This window comes from Mesoplodon densirostris, chromosome X, assembly GCF_025265405.1.
Source record: "Mesoplodon densirostris isolate mMesDen1 chromosome X, mMesDen1 primary haplotype, whole genome shotgun sequence".
Lineage (NCBI taxonomy): Eukaryota > Metazoa > Chordata > Mammalia > Artiodactyla > Ziphiidae > Mesoplodon > Mesoplodon densirostris.
This window is the reverse complement of record NC_082681.1, coordinates 27,949,535-27,966,922: the sequence shown is the minus strand read 5'-3', so window position 1 is coordinate 27,966,922 and position 17,388 is coordinate 27,949,535.

Sequence of the window (17,388 nt, the reverse complement as noted above, 5' to 3'; positions counted from 1 at the left end):
CCTTCATATTTCACAATTACCTCAAATTCAACTTGTTTAAAACTGAACTGATCCCCCAAATATTTTTAAATAGGAAATATGGGAGATTACAAAAGCACATAATCTGAGATTTATATGAATTGACTAAAAATAAATTATTTACAAATAGATGCATGGAGAAAGGACTAGGAAAAGGAAATCACAATATTAATAGTGATTCATGAAGTTGTTAGTAAGTTTAATTTTCCTTTTTCTATCTCTATATTTAATTTTCCATGATAAGTATGTACTAATTCATAATCAGAAAGTTACAATTAAAAAATTAAAACAGAACTAATCTTCCTTACATATCCTATACGTCTTCATGCCTTTCATTTAAAGGTATGATTTTATTTATCTCAAGATTTGCTTTAAACACATTTTTTCAGTCATGATCATTTTAATAATGCAGACTCCTCCAAGACCACTTTATTTTATTACCAAAGGAATTCCAATTGCAGGATGGGTATAGGTAGGAATCACATACCACCACAAAGTAGGTTCATCAATTTTCTAGGACACCTAATACATTGGTTGAAGTTCTAGATGCTATAGGCTACTGCAGTTCTCTCTTTTTTTTTAACATCTTTATTGGAGTATAATTGCTTTACAATGGTGTGTTCGTTTCTGCTTTATAACAAAGTGAATCAGCTATACATATACATATATCCTCATATCCCCTCCCTCTTGCGTCTCCCTCCCTCCCACCCTCCCTATCCCACCCCTCTAGGTGGTCACAAAGCACCGAGCTGATCTCCCTGTGCTAGGCGGCTGCTTCCCACTAGCTATCTATTTTACATTTGGTAGTGTGTATATGTCCATGCCACTCTCTCACTTCGTCCCAGCTTACCCTCCCCCCTCCCCATGTCCTCAAGTCCATTCTCTACATCTGCGTCTTAATTCCTGTCCTGCCCCCAGGTTCTTCAGAACCTTTCTTTTTTTTTTTTTAGATTCCATATACCTGTGTTAGCATACGGTATTTGTTTTTCTCTTTCTGACTTACTTCACTCTGTATGACAGTCTCTAGGTCCATCCACCTCACTACAAATAACTCAATTTCGTTTCTTTTTATGGCTGAGTAATATTCCACTGTATATATATGCCACATCTTCTTTATCCATATTCATCTGTTGATGGACATTTAGGTTGCTTCCATGTCCTGGCTATTGTAAATAGAGCTGCAATGAACATTGTGGTACATGACTCTTTTTGAATTATGGTTTTCTCAGGGACTCCCTCCCAGCTAGCCGTGGCGCACTAACCCCCTTCAGGCTGTGTTCACGCCGCCAACCCCAGTCCTCTCCCTGCGCTCCAACCGAAGCCCGACCCTCAGTCCCGCCCCCCCGGCGGTTGAGCAGACAAGCCTCTCGGGCTGGTGAGTGCCGGTCGGCACCGATCCTCTGTGCGGGAATCTCTCCGCTTTGCCCTCCGCCCCCCTGTGGCTGTGCTCTCCTCCGCGGCTCCGAAGCTTCCCCCCTCCGCCACCCGCAGTCTCCGCCCGCGAAGGGGCTCCTAGTGTGTGGAAACGTTTCCTCCTTCACGGCTCCCTCCCACTGTTGCAGGTCCCGTCCCTATTCTTTTGTCTCTGTTTTTTCTTTTGCCCTACCCAGGTACGTGGGGGAGTTTCTTGCCTTTTGGGAGGTCTGAGGTCTTCTGCCAGCGTTCAGTAGGTGTTCTGTAGGAGTTGTTCCACATGTAGTTGTATTTGTGATGTATTTGTGGGGAGGAAGGTGATCTCCACGTCTTACTCCTCCGCCATCTTGAAACTGTGTAAAGTACAGTTTATCCCACGGGCCATCAAATGGACAGTTAGTTACAGTGGGGCAGTCTATCCTTCCGTTCAAGTACAATTGTGAATAAAACCTATGAATTATGTAGGTAAAAAGAATCCTGCATCCTTCTCCATCTCTAGCTGTCTATTCATATTTATCAGACTTATATCCATTACTACCTTGTCCAAGAAGCCCTCCCTGAACTTCCATCCTGAAATGCTCTCTCTCCTCTGAACTGCTAAAGTACTTTTCCTCTCTTGGCCCGTATCCCATTCTCCTTTGTATTACAGTTAGTCATTTAGATGCTTATTTCTCCCATTGTACTTTTATTTCTTCAAGGGCAGGGACATGGCCTTCTATATGTCTTAGTTATACATAGTAGGTCCTTGAGAAATAACTGGGGATAAATCCTGAATTTAACAACTTTATTTCTAAAACAAAGGATTAAAATAATGAGAAGAATTAAGAGAAGTCTGTAATATGTTTTTTTTGATCAAGTTTAATTGTAATTATCAAGCTTCCTACCTCATATTCTTTAAAATCTGGTGCCTTGATTTAACATTGTTCTTAGTCCATGTCGTGGGAATGTCTAAGAGGTAATATTGTGCTTGAAAGAGATTCTCTCTATGTATCTAATAAATTAGGCTTTTTGGATATGGTGTCAATTATCTACTGCTGCATAACAAATTACCTCAAAACTTCATAGCTTAAAACAACATTTTACCATTTCTCACGATTTTGTGGGTGAGATGGGAATTTTTTTCTGCTAGTCTTGTCTGGGCTCACTCAAGTAGCTGCATTTAGTTGGCAGATCACATGGCCTTATGTGTCTGGTGACTTAGCTGGGTTGGCACGAACAACTGAGGTGTCAACCTCTCTCCGTGTGGTGTCTCCATGAAATGCCATATCCTCTGTATCGGTTAACTGTTGTTGCATAACAAATGACCCTAAAACTTAGTGGCTTAAAACGACAGCAGTTTATCATTTCTCATGATTCTGTAGGTTAACTACACGTTTGCTCTGCTGATTTTTCCTTGACACATTCATGTGGCTACATTCAGCAGGAGGGTTGGCTGAGCTCAAAGGTACAAGGTGGCAATAGGTACTGGGTGCTGTCTGCATGCCTTAGTTGGCAGTTCTTCTCCACATGGTCTCCACAGGGCAGTGTCCCAGGATGGCAAATGTAGAAGCTACAAGGCCTGGAAAGGCCTAGGCTCTAGAACACACACAGTGTTGCTTCTGCTGGGTTCTATTATTCAAAGAAAATCACAGGACTGGAGAAATAGACTGTTCATCTCTTGGTATGAGGAGCTGCAAAATAATGTGGCCATGCTTTTCTTTGTACCATAGGCACAATTTCAGATATGAATTATTATAAATTCAATGTTCTACTGGATTCTGATATAGTTAAAATTCCAGTGCAGGTGATATAATTTTTTCCTTTTTTCCCTTTTTTATTTAGAAGCATTTCTGTCCCATTCTCATTTTTTTTTCCTTTTTTGTTAATAAGAAATCCATGAATGCATTCTTGTTGCAAAATGTTTAAGACATACAATAATAGCAGACTCTTACACAGTAAACTTATACTATGACCAGGCTTCATTTTAAGTGCTTTATATAACATTGCCTCAGTTAAACCTCACAAGTCTTTGAGGTAAGCAATAATATCACCACCATCTTGTAGATAAAGAAACTGAGGCACAGAGAGCTTAACTTAGAGGTCTAACTTGCCAAGGTCACATAGCTAGTAAGTAGCAGGCCACTAAATTCTGTGACCACAGAGCCTATGTACTTAACTACTCTGCTATAACTCTCCTTAATCTTGCTGCTACTTTCACCCTGTTGACAATTTGATATGCATTACTTTAGTCCTAGTTCTACACATTTATGTATATAAATATGTTCAGGTGCATTTTCTTTACCTAAATTGGATCACATTATATGGTAGATTCTGAAACTTACCTTTTCTACTTAAAAATCAGTCAAGGTGATATATCAGTATCTACAGATCTATCTCCTTTTTTAAACAGCTGCATACTATTCCATTTTGTGGATGTACTATAATTTATTTAACCATTTTCTATTGATGGACATGCAGGTAGTTTCCAATTATTTCCTTTTACAAATAATGCTATAATAAACATTCTTGAATTCATTCTTTTTTTATTTATTAGAAATCTTTGCATACTTGTATGAGAGTTTCCTTAGAATAGATTCCAAGAGTGGCTGTGATGAGTTAAAGACCGAGCTCTATACTGCCAAATTTCCCTTCAAAAAGGCAAAAGTGTGTGAAAGTGTGCATTTCCCCTATACTCAACAACATTGTACATCATCAAACATTTTAAATTTGGTGGACAAAAATATCTTATTGCTTTGTTGTTGTTTGTTTTTGTTTTTTCTCACTGACGTTTTACTACGTATTTGCTTGATTACTACATATTTGCCGAACTTTTTTTCATATGATTATTGCCTTTTAAAATTTCTTTTGTGAAGTACCTATGTCATTGTCTCATTTTTCTAATAAATTATCTTCCTTTTCCTCATGAGTTTGTTGGAATTCTGTTATATTCTAGGCATTACTCTTTTGTATATGTTGTCGGTATCTTCTCTCAGTCTATCATTTGGTGTTGTCAAATCTGTCAGTCTTTTCTTTCATGGAGTCTGGGTTTTGTATTTTGCTTAAGAATATTTTACCACCCACATATTTTTAGAATATCCATTCTTTTCTTCTACTATTTTCAATATGTTTTAAGACCATGACTCTAATGTTTATTTTTGTTAGTGGCTTCTTTTAGGGTACAGCCTATTTTTTTTTTCCATTTGATTGACCACTTGTCCCAAAACCTTTAATGACAGGTCCGTCCTTTTCCCAGTAATCTGAAGTTTATTATAAACCAAATGAGCATACGTTTATACATTTTTTAAAAATTTATTTATTTAATTTATTTATTTCTGGCTGCATTGGGTCTCCGTTGCTGAGTGTGGGCTTTCTCTAGTTGTGGGGAGCAGGGGCTACTCTTCGTTGTGGTGCGTGGGCTTCTCATTGCGGTGGCTTCTCTTGTTGCGGAGCATGGGCTCTAGGCGCACGGGCTTCAGTAGTTGCAGCATGTGGGCTAAGTAGCTGTGACACACGGGCTCTAGAGCACAGGCTCAGGAGTTGTGGCATACAGGCTTAGCTGTTCCGTGGCATGTGGGATCTTCCCAGACTAGGGCTCGAACCCGTGTCCCCTGCATTGGCAACTGGATTCTTAACCACTGCACCACCAGGGAGGCCCTACATCTTTTTTAAAAATTCTCAGTTATGCTCCATGGATTTGACTGACTTTCCTGAACGAATACCATCCTATATTAACATTGTTTTATAGTGTGTTTTGACATCTCTCCAGGAAGGCATTCCGCTTCCTCTCTCATCCTTCTTTTTTAAACTTTTTTTGTGGTTTAAAAAAGAAGAGTATCTGTGCACTTTTTTCACCTATATGAACTTTCAAGATCTTTCCACTACACAGAATTTTTTATAATGACCCCACATGTCTATCAGGAATGCTCTGGAAAATTGATTATGAATTTGGATTATTGTTATATAACAATATTTGATAATGTATTTCCCAGAAGAAAATTATCTGTAACACCAAGGAATAAACTTTCATCAGAAAAGAGAGTCCATGTGAGAAATTCACAGAGAAATTCGGTTGGGAACCCCATGAGGCAGATAAAGAGTATCAAATTAGTATCTTGAGTGAAGGGCCTAAGAGCTAGGACACATAAGCTAAGCTTCTTGCTCTCATTGTCCTACTTACTCAACCATACCTAATACATGTTTCAGATAAACAACTTTGGAATGGAGCTACTCACTGGAAAACTTTCACTTTCACCAGGGATTGCTCTTGGTATCCACCTGACCCCCAGGAGCCCCAAACTACTTGGACCTGTCTGTCTATCTATAGTAGACACCCTCCTTTACCAAACATCAAGTAAACCAAACACTAAGCAGCCAGCAGTTTGTTACTCTTTCCCCCTTTTCTTTTGTTTGTCTAATCTGAAGGAAAGGAGGAAGAAAGAAGGATGAGTAAAGCCACGTTAGAGACATACAACACTCTCATCATGGCAGAATCTTCTAGAAAGATGGGGGAGCTACTAGTTATATCATTATGCAGAGTTGTTGTTGTTTTGACTATTTACTTTATGCTTCTTTTTGATATACCTGGTAGTAATATATGCCATTAACAAACTATTGGTTAGTAAGTATATTCAACTCATATTTTTAAACTTAGAATCTCCTCAAAGCAGGAGTAGCCTATTTAAGTATAGCCTCTAAAATTGTCCCACTAGCAAAGCAAATGTAATCTATCAAGTGTTAGTTTACAATATGCCTGTTTTCTAAGTAAGGTAACAATGTTGCACATTGTACCTTCACAGGAAGACTGCCAAAATTATTAATATAATTTCTTTGGAGGAAAGGAGGAGAAATTGTTTCCCTGATGTCTGTGTAAAATTTAAATGGAAATGAATGTGATTTGAGTGTTAGTATTCAGGACTGCTAGTTCTCTGTTAATTTACATTTATATTCTTAATGTCTAGGTTGAGCCTAGGGAAATTTAAAACTCAATTTCATTAATGCTATAACTTCCATAGGAATCTCAATATGCACAGAAGTTCCTAGATTGTGGAGTTATTGGATGAGAATATAGCGGCTAAGCATAACTGCTGAGTGGTTATGGTAGTTAAATATGTACTGTCAATTTTGATTTTCGAAATTCCTCTGGGCCTAAACCCAGTGTCCAAAAAATTTAAAAATATGATGCTAATATAGTAATGAATTTTAACATCTTTTAAATGGAAACATTACATTTCTGAACTATTGCCCATCTCATTAATTATGATTTAAAGTAGATCATGTTTCACATTTTCAACTATTACATTGACATACATAGTGTTTGCAATTACTGTATAACTTGAGGTTTGTAAGTTCAGCTCACTAGAGTTAGGGTTTTTTTCATTTAGTTGCTTTTATCACAAATATGATCACTGCTCCCAGTTGGCAAAGGTACTATGAATAGGAATACTGGGTCCAAACAATAATGTTTTCCCCTGTGTCTCAAATAGATATACCTTTATTTTTCTTCTTTATAAGATATGTATAGATATACTTTTAAAATATAATATTTAAAGATTATGCTTATGAAGTAAGCTTTTGGGGAAGAAAATCCCTGAACATCCCAGAAATCCTCAACAGAAGCAAAACTTTAAACTTATTCTTAATTCTCACTTTGGTTGTTTTGATAATACTACTCATTAGATCACCCTGAATTGTGTTTTAGAATTATATCCACCCCAGAGAAGTTCTATAGCTCTAAGACTTCAGACTTTTAAGCCTCTTGCAACTCTAGGCCATGAGAACTTCGCTTCAGGACTCATTTATCTTACTGCCTTCTTTCATAACCTGAAGCTGAAGTCCTTTTTATAAGTTTCAATTAACTTGCAACAGTAGTAAGGTGAAAATAAGGGAGAGAAAAAGGAGGAGGGAAGAGGAAGGGAAGGAGGGGGAAAGGGAGGGAAATACTATACTGTTACACAGTGGTTATCAACTGCTCTGTCTCTAATCACACTCATGGCTATACTGAAGGCTACAGCAATGATTCTTTACCAAGGAAACAACCTCCCCTAGCGGGTAATATCATAAGGTGGGGCAGAAAGGGAGGAAAAGAAGAGGGCATATGTGTCAGGTTTGAAAAGTTTTTTTTTTGTGTGTGTGTGGTACGCGGGCCTCTCACTGCTGTGGCCTCTCCCATTGTGGAGCACAGGCTCCGGACGCGCAGGCTCGGCGGCCATGGCTCACGGGCCCAGCTGCTCTGCGGCATGTGGGATCCTCCCGGACCGGGGCACGAACCCGTGTCCCTTGCATCGGCAGATAGACTCTCAACCACTGCGCCACCAGGGAAGGCCCGGTTTGAAAAGTTTTGCAAGTGCTATGGAAAGTAAAAAAAAAAGTTTTATGGCTAATTTTTTTTCATAGAGAAAGAATTGTCTACTTTCCTCTTATCAGAAAAATGAAACAACAGACCTAATGGCTTTCTGCTCTTTGTTTCTGAAGCTGGAGCCAGGGGTAAATTTATTTAGACAAATATGTCCTTTAACAACTTCCTAGAAATAAGACGGACACAAATTTATTTGATATAATGCATTATGGTCTTCTCAATGTTTCTATTCTGTGAGATATTTTAAGTATAATTGAAATGAATTATATTGAAAGAAGACTTTAACTTCATGGTAACATAGTTTAATATCCTGCTTCCATTAATAATTTTGAAAATTTGATTTTTTTTTTTTTTTTTTTTTTTTTTTTTTTTTTTTTTTGCGGTACGCGGGCCTCTCACTGTTGTGGCCTCTCCCGTTGCGGAGCACAGGCTCTGGACATGCAGGCCCAGCAGCCATGGCTCACGGGCCCAGCCGCTCCGTGGCATGTGGGATCCTCCCGGACCGGGGCACGAACCCGTGTCCCCTGCATCGGCAGGCAGACTCTCAACCACTGCGCCACCAGGGAAGCCCCCTGAAAATTTGATATTTTAACGGGGAATAAATGCATGATATGCATTCAGCTAGGAGTCTAAGAACCTAAATTTTTTATTGCTATCAATATTGCAAATGAAATATGGTTACATGTAAATATATATTAAAGGTTCACTCATCCAGCATGGTTAAGTGGAGCATAAGCCCTTCTAGGTACACATCTTCAGGGTATACTGAGGGTCTTGCCTGCCACTGTTCATTAGAGATTGTGTGTGGTGTAAGGCCTAAAATTAAGGCCTCAAATTATGTGCTGCTTTGGCGTCTCGTGAAACCAGGAGCGCCTCAAATAGCCCAACCATATTTTTCCTCCCTCCTCTGCTCCCTTGGAGGAGGTCCCCTTGTCTAACAACTGTCCTTATCCAGGAGAGCAGGCACAGTTCCTGCTTATCCCTGAGTAGTGAGCTTCAGTTCTTTGTCAGTCTGTGGAATTATTCAAACAAACCAATCACATCCTCCAAGGGCACCAGGGGTCACCCCTCCCTCCTGATAATATAAAGCCTGCTTCCTGCAGCCCCTGGTTCTTCACTTGGTTCCTGAGTACAACCCCATCCCCACTCTGTATGATGTTGCATAGCATGTGGTGTCTCCTGCCCCAGACTGTGAGTATATGTGATTAATATACTGCATCTAATCTCATCTGTCCTGTGTTGGGTGTAATGTGTTCAGCCTTCTCCATAACCATAGGGTGGGAATACCTCCCTCACCAGTAGGGTGCAGAGGATGAAACCCAAACATAGTGAGGCCTTGTAGAATACGTTTTATTACCAGACTAAACAATAGTAAAATCTCCAGTAATTTTTCAATTTGGGGTAGGAAATGGAAGGTGTTGGGACACAAGTGGAATTTTCATTTTTTCCAGTTGACTATCATGATTTTGTAAGCATTAAGGAATACAGTGATTTATCAGGTGGTTCCATAGCTGTGTCAAATAAGATAAGCTGGTTTTCTGGACCATGGTATAAACCAGCATTTCCCCAATTTCCTGGATAAGATTCACTAGAAGGAATGATTGACAAAACAGATAACCGAGCCCCTCCTCCTGAAGATCCTCATTCACTGGGTGTGGGGTCTTAAAGCTGCCCACATTTCCTTGTCATGTGATCTATCACTGATGGAGGTTCACAACATGGATTCTTATCATCAGGGAAATTTGGGAAACACTGTTAAACTGTAGTAGTGATAGGCTCAGAAAAGTGGAGAAAGTGAATTTTCTGGGTCAGCAGAAGTGTCTCTCTGATGTTTCACCTTCTTTTAAAGAGCTCACCTGATTATGCCAAGCCCATTTGCTTTTGATTAACTCACAGTCAACTGATTAGTAACCTAATCAGAGAAGTGATATCTCATCATATTCATAGATTTGATCATATTTAAGAACAGGAGCTTATGTAAGGCCTGTACACCAGAGGGAAGGAATCTTTGGGCCCATCTTAGAATGCTGCCTACTACAAATGTGATTCATAATTAGAAGGCAATGATGGAAATAAAGAATAAGAATTGTGTTATGACACAGTTCATCAAAATGAGCACCCATATGAAAATCCAAGAATCTTAGTGTAGAAATGTGGTGCAGATATTTTATTAGGTTAAAGGAAAAAGAGGGAGAATTTATATGATTTTTAAAAGCATATATACACTACCCAAATAGACAGAGACTATGGTAGATATCTGTTTTAAAATACCCCAGTTCTTACCTAGGCAAGACATCATAGGGATTAGAGTTTCACCTATATACATATTTTAGAGTTATTTATGCTAAAAGTAAAAACACTTAAATATTCCTGTCTTAATTGTTGTTGATGATTTAATTCCTCACAAGGAAAGAAGGAGAAAGCACCAATGGGAAACATTGCTTTGGACTTTATGTTTACTAACAATGCAAAACTAATTGAGGAAATGATAGCAATAGATGCATTCAGAGAGAATGACCTCTTTTAAACTGAATAAACAAGGAAAAAAAAAAAAACGTAGACAGTTAACATACCATAGGCCTTAAAGAAAGTAACATTCAAAAAGTTAAGACAGGGCTTCCCTGGTGGCGCAGTGGTTGAGAGTCTGCCTGACGATGTAGAGGACACAGGTTCGTGCCCCGGTCCAGGAGGATCCCACATGCTGCGGAGCAGCTGGGCCCGTGAGCCATGGCCACTGAGCCTGCGCGTCCGGAGCCTGTGCCTCGCGACGGGAGAGGCCGCAATAGTGAGAGGCCCAAATACCGCAAAAAAAAAAAAAAAAAAAAAAAAGTTAAGACAAAATAAAGTTAAGATCTAATGAATATATATTCTAAAGGCAAAGATCTGTAGGAGGCTCTAAGAGGCAGAAGGGAAATGAGTCAAGAAAGAGTCCTTAGAGGAAAAAACTCCTGGGCTGAACCTTGAAGGACCAGAGAGAACAGACAGGTTCAGAATCAGGGGAATGGTGGTGAATGGAGTGAGATGAGAAGAAAGGGATTCTGTTTCCAAAAGAAAGGGTATAAAGTAAAAACAGAAGAGGGGCTTCCCTGGTGGTGCAGTGGTTGAGAATCTGCCTGCCAATGCAGGGGACACGGGTTTGAGCCCTAGTCCAGGAAGATCCCCACATGCTATGGAGCAACTAAGCCTGTGTGCCACAACTACTGAACCTATGCTCTAGAGCCCCCGAGCCATAACGACTGAAGCCTGCACACCTAGAGCCCGTGCTCCACAAGAAGAGAAGCCACCGCAATGAGAAGCCCACGGACCACAACAAAGAGTAGCCCCCGCTCACCACAACTGGAGAAAGCCCGCGCACAGCAACGAAGACCCAATGCAGCCAAAAATAAAATTAATTAATTCTTTTTTAAAAAAGTAAAAACAGAAGAGACCCTAGGACAGAATGGGAGGAACATCAACATGTAGGGGATGGTCAGAGGAGTATAAGAGATAAAAGGATAACCTAGAGCAAAATAGTGTCATAAGAGCCAAAGTAAGAGATCATTTAAGAATGACCTACAGCCTTTGACTGGTATGTCTAAAAAAAAATGTATCAACTAGATTTGTCAACAAGCAGACATTGAAGACCTTGGTGAGAACCCCTTACTTGCAAATCCTGATTGTTGCCTAGGGTAGTTTAGCAAAAGGAGGCAAGGAAGCATAAGTGAAGACAATGAATGAATGTACTCTAGATATCAGGAGAGTCAGTAGCAGGTGGCAACAGACTCCAAACTCAGTCCTACAAATTTTTGTTTGTTTCATCCTAACTTCCAGATATAACTGTCTTCTATCCCAGAAAAAGCATCTGCAAGCTGATTGAGGTTCTAAAAACTAAACTTTGGAAAACTGACCGGGAAATCTGTGGATTCTAGTAATGGAGTACGTTAGAGAATGGTAAAGCCATCCTCAAGAACAAGAGATGTTAGCAGGAAGGTGAAGTAAAGTTTTGAAAGCAGTAAAGGAGAGCTAGCTAATACTTATTCCCAGGAACACCGTGTCCTCTCCCCTCACCCAAAGCATAAGGATGAGTAGCTTTTCCTCCAGAGGACTTCTTAGGGGAAACTTCCTTGTCTTTGGGAGAGAACAAACAACAGGAACAAAGGAGAAGAGGTAGGTTGTTTATCATGAAACAGATTGGCATAGTGGAAAGCATTGTAAGGGTGGAAGATGTTGGAAGGTTGGAGAGGGGAACCCTATCCCCATTGGAAGAATGGGAGGAAGGAGGAAGTTCAAGGCAATAGAGGGTTGAGAGTTTGAGAAAGCATATGTGATGAGAAGATTGGAGACAAGTAAATGGCTTCAGGTTTCTGAATAGAACGTTGGTCTCAGGGGATAAGAGATAGGCTATCCTTAATTTTTGAATGCTTGACTTTCAAGCCTTCTCCTCACCTCGTCTTGACTCAGATCCACACAGTGAAAAAAAAAACAAACTCATGTTTATGGCATCCTAGGGACTGTAATTGATGCCAGTATGAGGATGAAACTGTAAGGTAGGCACAAAGCCAATATAATCAACAGTTAAAAGAAAGTGTGCTGGGCTGATACGTGAGGTGGAAAACCTTTTAACTGCATGGATGCATGATCAGATGCAACAAATTCAAATGCCTCTGAATCAAGCAAGAATTTTGGCAAAGACATTCTCTTTTCAGATTGCTTAAGAACATGCATAGTGAAATATCAGAGGAAGATGTTTTTTCTCATGAGATCTGCTTCAGGAAAAAATAAATAATAACTTCAGTATTGAGGGAAAGCTGCAGATATGAAACAGGGGACTCCTTTCTCTCTTAAAACTTACAAGGTTCATCTTGTGATCTTTGGCCCACAATAAATGGGGAAGTAAATTAAGAGTTGCATATTCTTTCTATGAAAACATTCCATACGAAGAGTGGTTAACATAATCTGCAGTGATTAGCCGAAGGAAGAGAAAAAAACATAGTTGCTACCTTAAAATACTGTCATGTGGGGCTTCCCTGGTGGCGCAGTGGTTGAGAGTCCGCCTGCCGATGCAGTGGACACGGGTTCATGCCCCGGTCCGGGAAGATCCCACATGCTGCGGAGCGGCTGGGCCCGTGAGCCACGGCTGCTGGGCCTGCGTGTCAGGAGCCTGTGCTCTGCAACGGGAGAGGCCACAACAGTGAGAGGCCCGCGTACCACAAAAAAGTATATATATATACTGTCATGTGGAGAACAGATTACGTCTAATTTTGTCTTCTTCAGAAAGCCAACTAGGCCTAATAAATGGAAGTACAGACAGTCTGATAAAACAACAAAATCTAAAATTACTGTACAATAATGGAATGAGCTACTTTTCATGCTGCTAGTCACTGGCAGTGTTAAGCAGAGACTGGATATCTACCTACCAGGCATAATGTAGAGGGAAACTCTGCACTGCTCATAAGCTGTGCTCTGGAACTCTCACAATCTCTTCCAACTCCTAGATTCTGTGGTATCAAAACGATTTGTGAATTTGAGCAGCATGAGGGGGTGAGCCAAAGAGTGCTTTGGCATTCTGCAAACATTCATACATGTATTATTATTATTTTTCTTATTATTATTATCTTACTTCTTCTGGTATCATGTAGTAATAGAGATAACCCCATTTTTAAAACAGCAATGGATAGCAAACAGTGCTTTCAATTAAAGCCTTTGGCTCTTTTATGTTTTAATGTTGTCCTCTGATTGTAATGTGGCACTACTGTTACCTCCTCAGTGGGACATAATCTTTGGTTTCCTTTTTAGTAGAAACAACAGATTTGTTATGAGTTGTCCATCTTCTCTGCCCAAATCCTCTTTGTGTCTTCCATATATTTATGAAACTGATGGGGTTACTGGTCCAGTCTGTTACTTTGTAACAAAGTAAAACAAACAGCTTTATCTACAAGGCTATCAAAATGTTGTCATTTTTAATCCCATTCTTCAGCCCACTAAACTGCAAACTTTAGTTAACTTGCTGAGTGTATTCTGCATTTGATTCATGACATACATGTGTCTTACTAATTGAATTTGGTTATTACTTTGCAGTCATCGAAAACTTTGTATGATCACTGGCATTTTCAACAGAAAAGTAGAATACTAAAATATTATAATAACATGGAAAGATAGTCTATGTGGAAGCAGTATAATATGGTGGTTAAATGTATAGGCTCTGTAGGCAGACAGACCTAACTTAGGGTTAAATCCCAACTTCATTACTTACTAGCTTTGTGATCTTTACAAATTACTTAACTGCTCTGTGCCTCAGTTTCCTCACCAATAAAATGGAATAATGAAAGAAACTGTTTCAAATTTTGTCATGAGCAGTGAATGAGATAATACATGTGAAGCCAAAAGTTTAACTATTGTTATTACTACTCTGATTTCATAACTATGTGAGACTGAGAATGTTGTAAACTGTATAATAGCATGACAAATTTAATTCAATTTGAAAATAACATAGGAATAGTCTTTAATAAGTATATTTTATGATATATTCATCTATCCTTTCCATATGTAATTACTCATTCTGTTCTCCCAAAGAAAGCAATGAATAAATATAAAGTGTGCAATAGCACATTTTAGTTTAGGTGTAGATAAAACTGTCCTGGAGGTAATAAAATATAATATAAAATATCATCTGTTGCATTATGTAAATCAGAAGAGCTTATTAAAACTAATGAACTGAGTTTGTGAAACAAAGCTTACATATTATAAAAATATGTGGTTGTTGAATTCCTAGTTGAAAAGCCATGCACAATAATAATAGCATTTTCCTACTACAGGAGAAAAAAACAAACTTTGATTTGCTGTTAGATACCCAAGCTTGATTTTTTTGATTAACATAATCTTTCATAACACAGTGAAAATAAAAATTTGTATGATTTCTCACTCTCCTTGTATTGCCAAAGGAAATGTAGTTCTGCAAACCACAAATGAACTGTGTTAGCAATTATGAACCATTTGATAGTAGAACAACATTATTGTTGAGAAACCTAATTTGGACAAGGCGTAAATTGGGTGACGTCCAACCAGGTCACATTGAAGCTGTGTGATTTAGTTCAATGTTATTAGTGTTACTTCTCTCTTACACCCAATCTTTAAAATTTTAAAAGAAAGCAAACACAATGGGGTATGTATTGTTACATGCAGAATCTGCAGTGAGATGACACAGAATGAAACAATTTTTATCATATTTTTTAAAATCATACACATTATTTTTCTCAGTTTTCGTATCAGTGAGGTATGGAAGAAATAGACTTAAAAAGATTTCATCTTTTCCTTTTTAATGATTACATGATAGAAAAATGATAGAGCCTAGAAAATGGAAAACATCTAAACTGGAGCAGAAATCATGTGAATTTTGAAAACCTAAGTGCAATTAAGAAACATATGTATATATTAGAATTCTTTCCCGAGCTTGTGTACTTTTATTTTTTTATTATTTTTTAAAGTCTATTTATTTATTTATTTATTTATTTATTGGCTGCATTGGGTCCTCGTTGCTGCGTGTGGGCTTTCTTTTAGTTGTGGCGAGCAGGGGCTACTCTTCATTGTGGTGCGTGGGCTTCTCATTGCGGTGGCTTCTCTTGTTGCAGTGCCCGGGCTCTGGGCGCATGGGCTTCAGTAGTTGTGGCTTGCAGGCTCTAGAGCACAGGCTCAGTAGTTGTGGTGCACAGGCTTAGTTGCTCCACGGCATGTGGGATCTTCCCAGACCAGGGATTGAACCTGTGTCCCCTGCATTGGGAGGTGGGTTCTTAACCATTGCGCCACCAGGGAAGCCCACTTGTGTACTTTAAAATTTTATCAGCTGCTGAGGTCCACAGACCTTATAGGTTTTCTATATACAGGACTGACTTTTCCATTAAGCAGAGTTCCTAGAGCCCATAGCACTTTTAGGGGTCCACAAAAATGTTTTCATTTTAATTTCTTTTAACATCAGAAGAAAAAATGAACACAATAATAATACACATATATTAATGATAATGGTGAATATATGAATATTTATGTTTATATCACTGCAGTCAAAGTATAATTTTAAATTTCTTTTTGGAGGAAAGGACCACAAAAACAAAAGTGTCTATGGCCCACAGAAATCATATGTGGCCCTGTATGTACTTCAGAAGGGAATGGTAGGTTGAATAGTGGCCCCCCAAAAGATATCAATGGGTTAATCCCTGGAACCTGTGAATGTTGCCTTATATGGAAAAAAAGGACTTTGCAGGTGTGGTTAAATTAAGAATCTTGAGATGAGAAGACTACCTTGGATTATCTGGGTAGACCTTAAATGTAATCACATGTATCCTCATAAGAGGGAGGCAGAGGAAAGTTTGACACACAGAAGAGAAGAAGGCAGTATGACCATGGAGGGAGAGATTGGAGTGATGTGGCCACAAGCCAAGGAATGTGGACAGCTACCAGAAGCTGGAAGAAGCAAGGAATGGATTCTCCCCTAGAGCCTCTGGAGGGAGCATGGATGGATCTGCCAGTACCTTCATTTAGGCCCAGCGAAACAGTCTTCACAATTCTAGCCTCCCAAATTGTAACAGAACAAACGTCTGTTGTTCCAAGTTACCTAGTTTATAGTAATTTGTTATAGCAGCCATAGGAAACTAATACAAAGTGTACTCAACTTTAATTTGAATTTGTTTATTCCTTAAATACATTTTCCCATTTGTACTGAAAAAGAAAAATAAATGGTATGAAAAATAATAAACACTGATGAAAGAATTATCCATTCAGAATATTTAAATAAAGCAAAAATTGTCAGTATGTTTGAAACTAAAATGAATTACGGTTAAATGAGTTAGTAGCACTTGTGTTTTGTTAATGCTAATTAACCAATGATAACATTTTGTCTAAAATTAACCGAAACTAAAAAATAGGCTTTATATCAACATCAATTATACTTTGAACATATAGACAAAGACACTTTTTTTTTTTTTTTTGCGGTATGCGGGCCTCTCACTGTTGTGGCCTCCCCCGTCACGGGCCCAGCCGCTCCGCGGCATATGGGATCCTCCCAGACCGGGGCACGAACCCGTATCCCCTGCATCGGCAGGTGGACTCTCAACCACTGCGCCACCAGGGAGGCCCGGCACTTTTTAAAAAGACAAGTTGATTAACCACAGAAACCACTCATAATCGTGAACACTAAATCTTTACCTCATTACCCCTTTCCCTGCTGGAAAAAAATGTATTTCTTTTCATCACAAGAGGAATGGAAGGGTACAAATTTTCTGAGCTGCTGAACCTTGTGATTGAAATTAAGCTTTATGACACTGCTTACAAAAATAATTCACTTTGTTATAAAGCAGAAACTAATAAAAAAAAAAAGGAAAAAAAAAAAAAGAGTAGCCCCTGCTCACCACAACTAGAGAAAGCCCACACGCAGCAACGAAGACCCAACGCAGCCAAAAATAAATAAATAAATAAATAAATTTTAAAAACCGTTTAATATCTTTGAATCTCAATGGTTTTCAGTGAGATTGATCCATTTAAATGCTGAATGACTTGGAAAATACCTGTCCCTTTGCTCATCTTTAAAGAGATGTGTATTGTAGAGTTTAACAAGAAGTGGGGAGGTAGTGCCCTTATTTTTCTAACATAATCCA